This window comes from Stegodyphus dumicola, chromosome X1 (genome assembly GCF_044657685.1).
Source record: "Stegodyphus dumicola isolate Sdum_Otavi_A_Nest chromosome X1, ASM4465768v1".
NCBI lineage: Eukaryota > Metazoa > Arthropoda > Arachnida > Araneae > Eresidae > Stegodyphus > Stegodyphus dumicola.
This window is the reverse complement of record NC_140780.1, coordinates 8,924,035-8,941,055: the sequence shown is the minus strand read 5'-3', so window position 1 is coordinate 8,941,055 and position 17,021 is coordinate 8,924,035. Positions and strand designations below refer to the sequence as shown.

Below are 17,021 nucleotides of genomic sequence, written 5' to 3'. Positions count from 1 at the left end.
TTAGTGTCAGGAGGGTTTATTCTGAAATATTATAAGGTCACTTTCAATGAGATGATAGAAATATTCACTTAGGGAAGGGACATTCTGTCTGGCTGCCTAGGTTACATCCCAGCTTTTGTTACAAAAGTTTCATAGAAGAATTTTAAAAATCCAGAAACGAAACTTATAAAGAAATTATTGAACATACCTGGTTTTATGATTTAGACATTCTTACATACATAATAACTAAATCTTAAACTTGAGGGGGAGGAGAGACCTAAACTCAAGTCTTTGAATTAAAGGTATTATAAATTCATTTTAAATCAAATTAATTTTGTGAAAATATTACACAAATATAAGGAACATACATTTTTACCATACTGTAATGTACGTTTTGCCACTTTGAAAATCTCGAGAACTAAAGCGTGAAATATAAGAAAACTGAAACAAACATTTGGAAAATCTCATCGAGCTTAACTTAGTTTCTAAATTAGATGTTTTGAGTGTATTTAAAATTAGGCCAACTACTTCACTCACTTCAAACCCAATACATAATATTTAAGAAAAATGGTAAAAGATTGCAAATATGTTAAATAACAATTCTACTGATATAGAAATGGAAGTAACTGATTTTCATCCTAATTAAGATCAAGAATCTCACAAAAAGCCATTTGAATAGTCCTAGATCAGAAAATTCATGACCTGTTAAATTTGTAAAAAGATAAATTTCTGCTTTCGATCTACCAAAAGATGTGAAAGAGGATTTTCAACAACGAACATGTTAAAAATCAACATTCAGATACAGGATAACAAACATACATTCGAACGACTGCATGGACTTAGCCATAACATCGCATGTACCAGAGGGAAAGAAAAACTCGCAGAAGAAATGCAGTGTACAAATTATAACATTCAAGCATTTCTAGTGGAAATAAAGTTAATATAAAACAAGAATTACCAGCCACAGATGTCTTTTTGCTCTGCACTATTTCTCCATTCTTTTCATCCTTGTGCTTTTTCTTTCATGATATCATGTTCTGTAATCCAAGAGTGCACAGAAATGATGACAAATTACACTAGAAGAGGCCAAGGGGGGGGGAAGATATCATTAGATTTTAACTACTTTGAAATTAAAGAATAATTAGACACAAACAGAAATATATAATATTGTTTCTTAATATATAAAACTTCAAAGGTAGCCTTCTTTGTTTTCAATTCCAGCAACGTGCTACATTGTTAATAAAATCATGACTGCAGTCGATAGAAAAGCAAATGATTTTCCTAATACGACAGAAGTACAGTAAGCGAAGAGGGTTTTTAATGTATGGGTACAACATGAACAAAGAAAGAAAAAAATTAGACAGTTATTACGGATACACAGAATAAAAGGGATAATGATCTTCGAGATGAGTAAATAATTCCAGCGCTGGTAAAAAGATGGCACCAAAAGACAAGAAGAAGGTAATTTTAAATGACAAATAAACAAAATAAACTTTACTGTTAGCTTTGAAGCAGGTGATATATATTAAACTATCTTAGTTCACACACAGAATTAGTGACATAACAGATCAAACTCGCAATATATTAACATTAAAAGAGCTATACATATATACTTTTATAGATTTTTTTTTTTTAGAAAGGGCTCAAAAACACCATTCTAAAAACAAATTTCAAAGAACATCTTGGAAACAAAAGTCATAAACCATAAAAGAAATATTTCATTCAGAATTTTAACGTAAGAACCGTTTCTATTTTTAAGTTCTTTACTTAGGTAGTCTTATCCATGAGAGAGGAATGCTTAGTCCAATGTACAAGAAATTATCCTGAAATATTACGCCACTTTTAAGAAATTATAGCAAAATTTCACTCACGGAAAGAATATATTGTCTGGCTGCCCGGCTTCAAGCCCAGCTTTAATACAGAAGGCCAAAACACATCAAATTCCTTTGAATGATACAGCATTTTGAAATGATACAAAAAATTTAAATGCAATTTCGTGGAAGCACTATTGTAATTACCTACGTACTAAAATTTTGACCAAAAATTAAAGAAAAGTAAGATACTCTTTTTCTTTAGAAGGAAACATAGTCATATACTAATTTACATATGCTCAACGTATTGTAGTATAAAACCTAAACATTGGAATGAAATTTTGTCAGCTATGTGAGATGTCCAATAAAGAGAAATTCCGTAAATTGTAGAACAGAGCCTACGTCTGTAAACAGATGAACGGTAAAACATAATTCAAATACTTTACTTTTAGCACTGAAGCAGGTATTCTACATTAAACTGTTTTAATTCACATACAGGATTAGATATATAATAGCTCAAAATATTGTAAGAACCAAACACGCATCACATAAACATTAAAAAAAATCTATATAGATTTATTAGTGTCACGAGGGTTTATTCTGAAATATTATAAGGTCACTTTCAATGAGATGATAGAAATATTCACTTAGGGAAGGGACATTCTGTCTGGCTGCCTAGGTTACATCCCAGCTTTTGTTACAAAAGTTTCATAGAAGAATTTTAAAAATCCAGAAACGAAACTTATAAAGAAATTATTGAACATACCTGGTTTTATGATTTAGACATTCTTACATACATAATAACTAAATCTTAAACTTGAGGGGGAGGAGAGACCTAAACTCAAGTCTTTGAATTAAAGGTATTATAAATTCATTTTAAATCAAATTAATTTTGTGAAAATATTACACAAATATAAGGAACATACATTTTTACCATAATGTAATGTATGTTTTGCCACTTTGAAAATCTCGAGAACTAAAGCGTGAAATATAAGAAAACTGAAACAAACATTTGGAAAATCTCATCGAGCTTAACTTAGTTTCTAAATTAGATGTTTTGAGTGTATTTAAAATTAGGCCAACTACTTCACTCACTTCAAACCCATTACATAATATTTAAGAAAAATGGTAAAAGATTGCAAATATGTTAAATAACAATTCTACTGATATAGAAATGGAAGTAACTGATTTTCATCCTAATTAAGATCAAGAATCTCACAAAAAGCCATTTGAATAGTCCTAGATCAGAAAATTCATGACCTGTTAAATTTGTAAAAAGATAAATTTCTGCTTTCGATCTACCAAAAGATGTGAAAGAGGATTTTCAACAACGAACATGTTAAAAATCAACATTCAGATACAGGATAACAAACATACATTCGAACGACTGCATGGACTTAGCCATAACATTGCATGTACCAGAGGGAAAGAAAAACTCGCAGAAGAAATGCAGTGTACAAATTATAACATTCAAGCATTTCTAGTGGAAATAAAGTTAATATAAAACAAGAATTACCAGCCACAGATGTCTTTTTGCTCTGCACTATTTCTCCATTCTTTTCATCCTCGTGCTTTTTCTTTCATGATATCATGTTCTGTAATCCAAGAGTGCACAGAAATGATGACAAATTACACTAGAAGAGGCCAAGGGGGGGGGGGGGAAGATATCATTAGATTTTAACTACTTTGAAATTAAAGAATAATTAGACACAAACAGAAATATATAATATTGTTTCTTAATATATAAAACTTCAAAGGTAGCCTTCTTTGTTTTCAATTCCAGCAACGTGCTACATTGTTAATAAAATCATGACTGCAGTCGATAGAAAAGCAAATGATTTTCCTAATACGACAGAAGTACAGTAAGCGAAGAGGGTTTTTAATGTATGGGTACAACATGAACAAAGAAAGAAAAAAATTAGACAGTTATTACGGATACACAGAATAAAAGGGATAATGATCTTCGAGATGAGTAAATAATTCCAGCGCTGGTAAAAAGATGGCACCAAAAGACAAGAAGAAGGTAATTTTAAATGACAAATAAACAAAATAAACTTTACTGTTAGCTTTGAAGCAGGTGATATATATTAAACTATCTTAGTTCACACACAGAATTAGTGACATAACAGATCAAACTCGCAATATATTAACATTAAAAGAGCTATACATATATACTTTTATAGATTTTTTTTTTTTAGAAAGGGCTCAAAAACACCATTCTAAAAACAAATTTCAAAGAACATCTTGGAAACAAAAGTCATAAACCATAAAAGAAATATTTCATTCAGAATTTTAACGTAAGAACCGTTTCTATTTTTAAGTTCTTTACTTAGGTAGTCTTATCCATGAGAGAGGAATGCTTAGTCCAATGTACAAGAAATTATCCTGAAATATTACGCCACTTTTAAGAAATTATAGCAAAATTTCACTCACGGAAAGAATATATTGTCTGGCTGCCCGGCTTCAAGCCCAGCTTTAATACAGAAGGCCAAAACACATCAAATTCCTTTGAATGATACAGCATTTTGAAATGATACAAAAAATTTAAATGCAATTTCGTGGAAGCACTATTGTAATTACCTACGTACTAAAATTTTGACCAAAAATTAAAGAAAAGTAAGATACTCTTTTTCTTTAGAAGGAAACATAGTCATATACTAATTTACATATGCTCAACGTATTGTAGTATAAAACCTAAACATTGGAATGAAATTTTGTCAGCTATGTGAGATGTCCAATAAAGAGAAATTCCGTAAATTGTAGAACAGAGCCTACGTCTGTAAACAGATGAACGGTAAAACATAATTCAAATACTTTACTTTTAGCACTGAAGCAGGTATTCTACATTAAACTGTTTTAATTCACATACAGGATTAGATATATAATAGCTCAAAATATTGTAAGAACCAAACACGCATCACATAAACATTAAAAAAAATCTATATAGATTTATTAGTGTCACGAGGGTTTATTCTGAAATATTATAAGGTCACTTTCAATGAGATGATAGAAATATTCACTTAGGGAAGGGACATTCTGTCTGGCTGCCTAGGTTACATCCCAGCTTTTGTTACAAAAGTTTCATAGAAGAATTTTAAAAATCCAGAAACGAAACTTATAAAGAAATTATTGAACATACCTGGTTTTATGATTTAGACATTCTTACATACATAATAACTAAATCTTAAACTTGAGGGGGAGGAGAGACCTAAACTCAAGTCTTTGAATTAAAGGTATTATAAATTCATTTTAAATCAAATTAATTTTGTGAAAATATTACACAAATATAAGGAACATACATTTTTACCATAATGTAATGTATGTTTTGCCACTTTGAAAATCTCGAGAACTAAAGCGTGAAATATAAGAAAACTGAAACAAACATTTGGAAAATCTCATCGAGCTTAACTTAGTTTCTAAATTAGATGTTTTGAATGTATTTAAAATTAGGCCAACTACTTCACTCACTTCAAACCCATTACATAATATTTAAGAAAAATGGTAAAAGATTGCAAATATGTTAAATAACAATTCTACTGATATAGAAATGGAAGTAACTGATTTTCATCCTAATTAAGATCAAGAATCTCACAAAAAGCCATTTGAATAGTCCTAGATCAGAAAATTCATGACCTGTTAAATTTGTAAAAAGATAAATTTCTGCTTTCGATCTACCAAAAGATGTGAAAGAGGATTTTCAACAACGAACATGTTAAAAATCAATGTTCAGATACAGGATAACAAACATACATTCGAACGACTGCATGGACTTAGCCATAACATCGCATGTACCAGAGGGAAAGAAAAACTCGCAGAAGAAATGCAGTGTACAAATTATAACATTCAAGCATTTCTAGTGGAAATAAAGTTAATATAAAACAAGAATTACCAGCCACAGATGTCTTTTTGCTCTGCACTATTTCTCCATTCTTTTCATCCTCGTGCTTTTTCTTTCATGATATCATGTTCTGCAATCCAAGAGTGCACAGAAATGATGACAAATTACACTAGAAGAGGCCAAGGGGGGGGGGGGAAGATATCATTAGATTTTAACTACTTTGAAATTAAAGAATAATTATACACAAACAGAAATATATAATATTGTTTCTTAATATATAAAACTTCAAAGGTAGCCTTCTTTGTTTTCAATTCCAGCAACGTGCTACATTGTTAATAAAATCATGACTGCAGTCGATAGAAAAGCAAATGATTTTCCTAATACGACAGAAGTACAGTAAGCGAAGAGGGTTTTTAATGTATGGGTACAACATGAACAAAGAAAGAAAAAAATTAGACAGTTATTACGGATACACAGAATAAAAGGGATAATGATCTTCGAGATGAGTAAATAATTCCAGCGCTGGTAAAATGATGGCACCAAAAGACAAGAAGAAGGTAATTTTAAATGACAAATAAACAAAATAAACTTTACTGTTAGCTTTGAAGCAGGTGATATATATTAAACTATCTTAATTCACACACAGAATTAGTGACATAACAGATCAAACTCGCAATATATTAACATTAAAAGAGCTATACATATATACTTTTATAGATTTTTTTTTTTTAGAAAGGGCTCAAAAACACCATTCTAAAAACAAATTTCAAAGAACATCTTGGAAACAAAAGTCATAAACCATAAAAGAAATATTTCATTCAGAATTTTAACGTAAGAACCGTTTCTATTTTTAAGTTCTTTACTTAGGTAGTCTTATCCATGAGAGAGGAATGCTTAGTCCAATGTACAAGAAATTATCCTGAAATATTACACCACTTTTAAGAAATTATAGCAAAATTTCACTCACGGAAAGAATATATTGTCTGGCTGCCCGGGTTCGAGCCCAGCTTTAATACAGAAGGCCAAAACACATCAAATTCCTTTGAATGATACAGCATTTTGAAATGATACAAAAAATTTAAATGCAATTTCGTGGAAGCACTATTGTAATTACCTACGTACTAAAATTTTGACCAAAAATTAAAGAAAAGTAAGATACTCTTTTTCTTTAGAAGGAAACATAGTCATATACTAATTTACATATGCTCAACGTATTGTAGTATAAAACCTAAACATTGGAATGAAATTTTGTCAGCTATGTGAGATGTCCAATAAAGAGAAATTCCGTAAATTGTAGAACAGAGCCTACGTCTGTAAACAGATGAACGGTAAAACATAATTCAAATACTTTACTTTTAGCACTGAAGCAGGTATTCTACATTAAACTGTTTTAATTCACATACAGGATTAGATATATAATAGCTCAAAATATTGTAAGAACCAAACACGCATCACATAAACATTAAAAAAAATCTATATAGATTTATTAGTGTCACGAGGGTTTATTCTGAAATATTATAAGGTCACTTTCAATGAGATGATAGAAATATTCACTTAGGGAAGGGACATTCTGTCTGGCTGCCTAGGTTACATCCCAGCTTTTGTTACAAAAGTTTCATAGAAGAATTTTAAAAATCCAGAAACGAAACTTATAAAGAAATTATTGAACATACCCGGTTTTATGATTTAGACATTCTTACATACATAATAACTAAATCTTAAACTTGAGGGGGAGGAGAGACCTAAACTCAAGTCTTTGAATTAAAGGTATTATAAATTCATTTTAAATCAAATTAATTTTGTGAAAATATTACACAAATATAAGGAACATACATTTTTACCATAATGTAATGTATGTTTTGCCACTTTGAAAATCTCGAGAACTAAAGCGTGAAATATAAGAAAACTGAAACAAACATTTGGAAAATCTCATCGAGCTTAACTTAGTTTCTAAATTAGATGTTTTGAGTGTATTTAAAATTAGGCCAACTACTTCACTCACTTCAAACCCATTACATAATATTTAAGAAAAATGGTAAAAGATTGCAAATATGTTAAATAACAATTCTACTGATATAGAAATGGAAGTAACTGATTTTCATCCTAATTAAGATCAAGAATCTCACAAAAAGCCATTTGAATAGTCCTAGATCAGAAAATTCATGACCTGTTAAATTTGTAAAAAGATAAATTTCTGCTTTCGATCTACCAAAAGATGTGAAAGAGGATTTTCAACAACGAACATGTTAAAAATCAATGTTCAGATACAGGATAACAAACATACATTCGAACGACTGCATGGACTTAGCCATAACATCGCATGTACCAGAGGGAAAGAAAAACTCGCAGAAGAAATGCAGTGTACAAATTATAACATTCAAGCATTTCTAGTGGAAATAAAGTTAATATAAAACAAGAATTACCAGCCACAGATGTCTTTTTGCTCTGCACTACTTCTCCATTCTTTTCATCCTCATGCTTTTTCTTTCATGATATCATGTTCTGCAATCCAAGAGTGCACAGAAATGATGACAAATTACACTAGAAGAGGCCAAGTGGGGGGGAAGATATCATTAGATTTTAACTACTTTGAAATTAAAGAATAATTATACACAAACAGAAATATATAATATTGTTTCTTAATATATAAAACTTCAAAGGTAGCCTTCTTTGTTTTCAATTCCAGCAACGTGCTACATTGTTAATAAAATCATGACTGCAGTCGATAGAAAAGCAAATGATTTTCCTAATACGACAGAAGTACAGTAAGCGAAGAGGGTTTTTAATGTATGGGTACAACATGAACAAAGAAAGAAAAAAATTAGACAGTTATTACGGATACACAGAATAAAAGGGATAATGATCTTCGAGATGAGTAAATAATTCCAGCGCTGGTAAAAAGATGGCACCAAAAGACAAGAAGAAGGTAATTTTAAATGACAAATAAACAAAATAAACTTTACTGTTAGCTTTGAAGCAGGTGATATATATTAAACTATCTTAATTCACACACAGAATGAGTGACATAACAGATCAAACTCGCAATATATTAACATTAAAAGAGCTATACATATATACTTTTATAGATTTTTTTTTTTTAGAAAGGGCTCAAAAACACCATTCTAAAAACAAATTTCAAAGAACATCTTGGAAACAAAAGTCATAAACCATAAAAGAAATATTTCATTCAGAATTTTAACGTAAGAACCGTTTCTATTTTTAAGTTCTTTACTTAGGTAGTCTTATCCATGAGAGAGGAATGCTTAGTCCAATGTACAAGAAATTATCCTGAAATATTACGCCACTTTTAAGAAATTATAGCAAAATTTCACTCACGGAAAGAATATATTGTCTGGCTGCCCGGGTTCGAGCCCAGCTTTAATACAGAAGGCCAAAACACATCAAATTCCTTTGAATGATACAGCATTTTGAAATGATACAAAAAATTTAAATGCAATTTCGTGGAAGCACTATTGTAATTACCTACGTACTAAAATTTTGACCAAAAATTAAAGAAAAGTAAGATACTCTTTTTCTTTAGAAGGAAACATAGTCATATACTAATTTACATATGCTCAACGTATTGTAGTATAAAACCTAAACATTGGAATGAAATTTTGTCAGCTATGTGAGATGTCCAATAAAGAGAAATTCCGTAAATTGTAGAACAGAGCCTACGTCTGTAAACAGATGAACGGTAAAACATAATTCAAATACTTTACTTTTAGCACTGAAGCAGGTATTCTACATTAAACTGTTTTAATTCACATACAGGATTAGATATATAATAGCTCAAAATATTGTAAGAACCAAACACGCATCACATAAACATTAAAAAAAATCTATATAGATTTATTAGTGTCACGAGGGTTTATTCTGAAATATTATAAGGTCACTTTCAATGAGATGATAGAAATATTCACTTAGGGAAGGGACATTCTGTCTGGCTGCCTAGGTTACATCCCAGCTTTTGTTACAAAAGTTTCATAGAAGAATTTTAAAAATCCAGAAACGAAACTTATAAAGAAATTATTGAACATACCTGGTTTTATGATTTAGACATTCTTACATACATAATAACTAAATCTTAAACTTGAGGGGGAGGAGAGACCTAAACTCAAGTCTTTGAATTAAAGGTATTATAAATTCATTTTAAATCAAATTAATTTTGTGAAAATATTACACAAATATAAGGAACATACATTTTTACCATAATGTAATGTACGTTTTGCCACTTTGAAAATCTCGAGAACTAAAGCGTGAAATATAAGAAAACTGAAACAAACATTTGGAAAATCTTATCGAGCTTAACTTAGTTTCTAAATTAGATGTTTTGAGTGTATTTAAAATTAGGCCAACTACTTCACTCACTTCAAACCCATTACATAATATTTAAGAAAAATGGTAAAAGATTGCAAATATGTTAAATAACAATTCTACTGATATAGAAATGGAAGTAACTGATTTTCATCCTAATTAAGATCAAGAATCTCACAAAAAGCGATTTAAATAGTCCTAGATCAGAAAATTCATGACCTGTTAAATTTGTAAAAAGATAAATTTCTGCTTTCGATCTACCAAAAGATGTGAAAGAGGATTTTCAACAACGAACTTGTTAAAAATCAATGTTCAGATACAGGATAACAAACATACATTCGAACGACTGCATGGATTTAGCCCTAATATCGCATGTACCAGAGGGAAAGAAAAACTCGCAGAAGAAATGCAGTGTACAAATTATAACATTCAAGCATTTCTAGTGGAAATAAAGTTAATATAAAACAAGAATTACCAGCCACAGATGTCTTTTTGCTCTGCACTATTTCTCCATTCTTTTCATCCTCGTGCTTTTTCTTTCATGATATCATGTTCTGCAATCCAAGAGTGCACAGAAATGATGACAAATTACACTAGAAGAGGCCAAGCGGGGGGGGGGGAGATATCATTAGATTTTAACTACTTTGAAATTAAAGAATAATTATACACACACAGAAATATATAATATTGTTCCTTAATATATAAAACTTCAAAGGTAGCCTTCTTTGTTTTCAATTCCAGCAACGTGCTACATTCTTAATAAAATCATGACTGCAGTCGATAGAAAAGCAAATGATTTTCCTAATACGACACAAGTACAGTAAGCGAAGACTGTTTTTAATGTATGCGTACAACATGAACAAAGAAAGAAAAAAATTAGACAGTTATTACGGATACAGAATAAAAGGGATAATGATCTTCGAGATGAGTAAATAATTTCAGCGCTGGTAAAAAGATGGCACCAAAAGACAAGAAGAAGGTAATTTTAAATGACAAATAAACAAAATAAACTTTACTGTTAGCTTTGAAGCAGGTGATATATATTAAACCATCTTAATTCACACACAGAATTAGTGACATAACAGATCAAACTCGCAATATATTAACATTAAAAGAGCTATACATATATACTTTTATAGATTTTTTTTTTAGAAAGGGCTCAAAAACACCATTCTAAAAACAAATTTCAAAGAACATCTTGGAAACAAAAGTCATAAACCATAACAGAAATATTTCATTCAGAATTTTAACGTAAGAACCGTTTCTATTTTTAAGTTCTTTACTTAGGTAGTCTTATCCATGAGAGAGGAATGCTTAGTCCAATGTACAAGAAATTATCCTGAAATATTACGCCACTTTAATGAAATTATAGCAAAATTTCACTCACGGAAAGAACATATTGTCTGGCTGCACGAGTTCGAGCCCAGCTTTAATACAGAAGGCCAAAACACATCAAATTCCTTTGAATGATACAGCATTTTGAAATGATACAAAAAATTTAAATGCAATTTCATGGAAGCACTATTGTAATTACCTACGTACTAAAATTTTGACCAAAAATTAAAGAAAAGTAAGATACACTTTTTCTTTAGAAGGAAACATAGTCATATACTAATTTACATATGCTCAACGTATTGTAGTATAAAACCTAAACATTGAAATGAAATTTTGTCAGCTATGTGAGATGTCCAATAAAGAGAAATTCCGTAAATTGTAGAACAGAGCCTACGTCTGTAAACAGATGAACGGTAAAACATAATTCAAATACTTTACTTTTAGCACTGAAGCAGGTATTCTACATTAGACTGTTTTAATTCATATACAGGATTAGATATATAATAGCTAAAAATATTGTAAGAACCAAACACGCATCACATAAACATTAAAAAAAATCTATATACATTTATTAGTGTCACGAGGGTTTATTCTGAAATATTATAAGGTCACTTTCAATGAGATGATAGAAATATTCACTTAGGGAAGGGACATTCTGTCTGGCTGCCTAGGTTACATCCCAGCTTTTGTTACAAAAGTTTCATAGAAGAATTTTAAAAATCCAGAAACGAAACTTATAAAGAAATTATTGAACATACCTGGTTTTATGATTTAGACATTCTTACATACATAATAACTAAATCTTAAACTTGAGGGGGAGGAGAGATCTAAACTCAAGTCTTTGAATTAAAGGTATTATAAATTCATTTTAAATCAAATTAATTTTGTGAAAATATTACACAAATATAAGGAACATACATTTTTACCATAATGTAATGTACGTTTTGCCACTTTGAAAATCTCGAGAACTAAAGCGTGAAATATAAGAAAACTGAAACAAACATTTGGAAAATCTCATCGAGCTTAACTTAGTTTCTAAATTAGATGTTTTGAGTGTATTTAAAATTAGGCCAACTACTTCACTCAATTCAAACCCATTACATAATATTTAAGAAAAATGGTAAAAGATTGCAAATATGTTAAATAACAATTCTACTGATATAGAAATGGAAGTAACTAATTTTCATCCTAATTAAGATCAAGAATCTCACAAAAAGCCATTTGAATAGTCCTAGATCAGAAAATTCATAACCTGTTAAATTTGTAAAAAGATAAATTTCTGCTTTCGATCTACCAAAAGATGTGAAAGAGGATTTTCAACAACGAACTTGTTAAAAATCAATGTTCAGATACAGGATAAAAAACATACATTCGAACGACTGCATGGATTTAGCCATAACATCGCATGTACCAGAGGGAAAGAAAAACTCGCAGAAGAAATGCAGTGTACAAATTATAACATTCAAGCATTTCTAGTGGAAATAAAGTTAATATAAAACAAGAATTACCAGCCACAGATGTCTTTTTGCTCTGCACTATTTCTCCATTCTTTTCATCCTCGTGATTTTTCTTTCATGATATCATGTTCTGCAATCCAAGAGTGCACAGAAATGATGACAAATTACACTAGAAGAGGCCAAGGGGGGGGGGAAGATATCATTAGATTTTAACTACTTTGAAATTAAAGAATAATTATACACAAACAGAAATATATAATATTGTTCCTTAATATATAAAACTTCTTTGTTTTCAATTCCAGCAACGTGCTACATTGTTAATAAAATCATGACTGCAGTCGATAGAAAAGCAAATGATTTTCCTAATACGACACAAGTACAGTAAGCGAAGAGGGTTTTTAATGTATGGGTACAACATGAACAAAGAAAGAAAAAAATTAGACAGTTATTACGGATACACAGAATAAAAGGGATAATGATCTTCGAGAAGAGTAAATAATTTCAGCGTTGGTAAAAAGATGGCACCAAAAGACAAGAAGCAGGTAATTTTAAATGACAAATAAACAAAATAAACTTTACTGTTAGCTTTGAAGCAGGTGATATATATTAAACTATCTTAATTCACACACAGAATTAGTGACATAACAGATCAAACTTGCAATATATTAACATTAAAAGAGCTATACATATATACTTTTATAGATTTTTCTTTGTTTAGAAAGGGCTCAAAAACACCATTCTAAAAACAAATTTCAAAGAACATCTTGGAAACAAAAGTCATAAACCATAAAAGAAATATTTCATTCAGAATTTTAACGTAAGAACCGTTTCTATTTTTAAGTTCTTTACTTAGGTAGTCTTATCCATGAGAGAGGAATGCTTAGTCCAATGTACAAGAAATTATCCTGAAATATTACGCCACTTTAATGAAATTATAGCAAAATTTCACTCACGGAAAGAACATATTGTCTGGCTGCCCGGGTTCGAGCCCAGCTTTAATACAGAAGGCCAAAACACATCAAATTCCTTTGAATGATACAGCATTTTGAAATGATGCAAAAAATTTAAATGCAATTTCGTGGAAGCACTATTGTAATTACCTACGTACTAAAATTTTGACCAAAAATTAAAGTAAGATACTCTTTTCCTTTAGAAGGAAACATCGTCATATACTAAATTACATATGCTTAACGTATTGTACTATAAAACCTAAACATAGGAATGAAATTTTGTCAGCTATGTGAGATGTCCAATAAAGAGAAATTCCGTAAATTGTAGAATAGAGCCTACGTCTGTAAACAGATGAACGGTAAAACATAATTCAAATACTTTACTTTTAGCACTGAAGCAGGTATTCTACATTAGACTGTTTTAATTCACATACAGGACTAGATATATAATAGCTGAAAATATTGTAAGAACCAAACATGCATCACATAAACATTAAAAAGAAATCTATATACATTTATTAGTGTCACGAGGGTTTATTCTGAAATATTATAATGTCACTTTCAATGAAATGATAGAAATATTCACTTAGGGAAGGGACATTCTGTCTGGCTGCCTAGGTTACATCCCAGCTTTTGTTACAAAAGTTTCATAGAAGAATTTTAAAAATCCAGAAACGAAACTTATAAAGAAATTATTGAACATACCTGGTTTTATGATTTAGACATTCTTACATACATAATAACTAAATCTTAAACTTGAGGGGGAGGAGAGAACTAAACTCAAGTCTTTGAATTAAAGGTATTATAAATTAATTTTAAATCAAATTAATTTTGTGAAAATATTACACAAATATAAGGAATATACATTTTTACCATAACGTAATGTACGTTTTGCCACTTTGAAAATCTCGAGAACTAAAGCGTGAAATATAAGAAAACTGAAACAAACATTTAAAAATTTCATCGAGCTTAACTTAGTTTCTAAATTAGATGTTTTCAGTGTATTTAAAATTAGGCCATCTACTTCATTCACTTCAAACCCATTACATAATACTAGTATTTAAGAAAAATGGTAAAAGATTGCAAATATGTTAAATAACAATTCTACTGATATACAAATGGAAGTAAATGATTTTCATCCTAATTAATATCAAGAATCTCACAAAAAGCCATTTAAATAGTCCTAGATCAGAAAATTCATGACCTGTTAAATTTGTAAAAAGATAAATTTCTGCTTTCGATCTACCAAAAGATGTGAAAGAGGATTTTCAACAACGAACTTGTTAAAAATCAATGTTCAGATACAGGATAACAAACATACATTCGAACGACTGCATGGATTTAGCCATAACATCGCATGTACCAGAGGGAAAGAAAAACTCGCAGAAGAAATGCAGTGTACAAATTATAACATTCAAGCATTTCTAGTGGAAATAAAGTTAATATAAAACAAGAATTACCAGCCACAGATGTCTTTTTGCTCTGCACTATTTCTCCATTCTTTTCATCCTCGTGCTTTTTCTTTCATGATATCATGTTCTGCAATCCAAGAGTGCACAGAAATGATGACAAATTACACTAGAAGAGGCCAAGCGGGGGGGGGGGGGGGGGGGAAGATATCATTAGATTTTAACTACTTTGAAATTAAAGAATAATTATACACACACAGAAATATATAATATTGTTCCTTAATATATAAAACTTCAAAGGTAGCCTTCTTTGTTTTCAATTCCAGCAACGTGCTACATTGTTAATAAAATCATGACTGCAGTCGATAGAAAAGCAAATGATTTTCCTAATACGACACAAGTACATTAAGCGAAGAGGGTTTTTAATGTATGGATACAACATGAACAAAGAAAGAAAAAAATTAGACAGTTATTACGGATACAGAATAAAAGGGATAATGATCTTCGAGATGAGTAAATAATTTCAGCGCTGGTAAAAAGATGGCACCAAAACACAAGAAGCAGGTAATTTTAAATGACAAATAATCAAAATAAAATTTACTGTTAGCTTTGAAGCAAGTGATATATATTAAACTATCTTAATTCCCACACAGAATTAGTGACATAACAGATCAAACTCGCAATATATTAACATTAAAAGAGCTATACATATATACTTTTATAGATTTTTTTTTTTTTAGAAAGGGCTCAAAAACACCATTCTAAAAACAAATTTCAAAGAACATCTTGGAAACAAAAGTCATAAACCATAAAAGAAATATTTCATTCAGAATTTTAACGTAAGAACCGTTTCTATTTTTAAGTTCTTTACTTAGGTAGTCTTATCCATGAGAGAGGAATGCTTAGTCCAATGTACAAGAAATTATCCTGAAATATTACGCCACTTTAATGAAATTATAGCAAAAATTCACTCACGGAAAGAACATATTGTCTGGCTGCCCGGGTTCGAGCCCAGCTTTAATACAGAAGGCCAAAACACATCAAATTCCTTTGAATGATACAGCATTTTGAAATGATGCAAAAAATTTAAATGCAATTTCGTGGAAGCACTATTGTAATTACCTACGTACTAAAATTTTGACCAAAAATTAAAGTAAGATACTCTTTTCCTTTAGAAGGAAACATCGTGATATACTAATTTACATATGCTTAACGTATTGTACTATAAAACCTAAACATTGGAATGAAATTTTGTCAGCTATGTGAGATGTCCAATAAAGAGAAATTCCGTAAATTGTAGAATAGAGCCTACGTCTGTAAACAGATGAACGGTAAAACATAATTCAAATACTTTACTTTTAGCACTGAAGCAGGTATTCTACATTAGACTGTTTTAATTCACATACAGGATTAGATATATAATAGCTCAAAATATTGTAAGAACCAAACACACATCACATAAACATTAAAAAAAAATCTATATACATTTATTAGTGTCACGAGGGTTTATTCTGAAATATTATAAGGTCACTTTCAATGAGATGATAGAAATATTCACTTAGGGAAGGGACATTCTGTCTGGCTGCCTAGGTTACATCCCAGCTTTTGTTACAAAAGTTTCATAGAAGAATTTTAAAAATCCAGAAACGAAACTTATAAAGAAATTATTGAACATACCTGGTTTTATGATTTAGACATTCTTACATACATAATAACTAAATCTTAAACTTGAGGGGGAGGAGAGAACTAAACTCAAGTCTTTGAATTAAAGGTATTATAAATTCATTTTAAATCAAATTAATTTTGTGAAAATATTACACAAATATAAGGAATATACATTTTTACCATAATGTAATGTACGTTTTGCCACTTTGAAAATCTCGAGAACTAAAGCGTGAAATATAAGAAAACTGAAACAAACATTT

The 17,021-nt window shown here is 30.1% G+C and overlaps 1 long non-coding RNA gene across 1 annotated transcript in view; it reads right to left on the bottom strand.

Moving 5' to 3' along the window:
• Positions 1-10,424: 10,424 nt before the first annotated feature.
• Positions 10,425-17,021, bottom strand: part of LOC146993082 (uncharacterized) — a 35,370-nt gene continuing 28,773 nt past the window's right edge. Inside the window, exons 4-5 of the long non-coding RNA XR_015038778.1 lie at positions 12,789-12,906; positions 10,425-10,538 (exon numbers count right to left, since the gene is read on the bottom strand). This is a non-coding gene — a long non-coding RNA (uncharacterized LOC146993082). The remainder of the gene's footprint in view (positions 10,539-12,788; positions 12,907-17,021) is intronic.